Source organism: Dipteris shenzhenensis, unplaced genomic scaffold (assembly GCF_047967505.1).
Source record: "Dipteris shenzhenensis isolate YYH24624 ecotype China unplaced genomic scaffold, Dip_SZ_1.0 scaf0522, whole genome shotgun sequence".
NCBI lineage: Eukaryota > Viridiplantae > Streptophyta > Polypodiopsida > Gleicheniales > Dipteridaceae > Dipteris > Dipteris shenzhenensis.
Window position 1 is genome coordinate 22,501 of NW_028239828.1, and position 386 is coordinate 22,886.

The window sequence follows — 386 nt, forward strand, 5'->3', positions numbered from 1 at the left end:
CGAGAGATTTCTCGGAGACATGTTCCGGAAGAATCGGAGCTACCTCCACCTGACGTCTATGTAACCCTATACAACCTCTAACTAAATTGGATCTGTACATCAGCACCCTACCGACGAGACGGGATATGCGACTCGCATTACTAAAACCCACCTACAATTTGATTACTATACTCCATAGTACAGATGAAAGATTCGTCCCCGCCACTTCTCTGGATTGACGTTAGGGTACAATCAGACCAGCAGGATCTGTATCATGCATTGATAGTAACAACAACTTGACCCCTTGAGCTCTCGTGGTACAATCTTCTTCCCACGGAACCCGAACCTCTGATCTGGTCCACGGGAGAGGGAGGAAAGAAGATGTAGGACTTACGTCAAATGGCTCC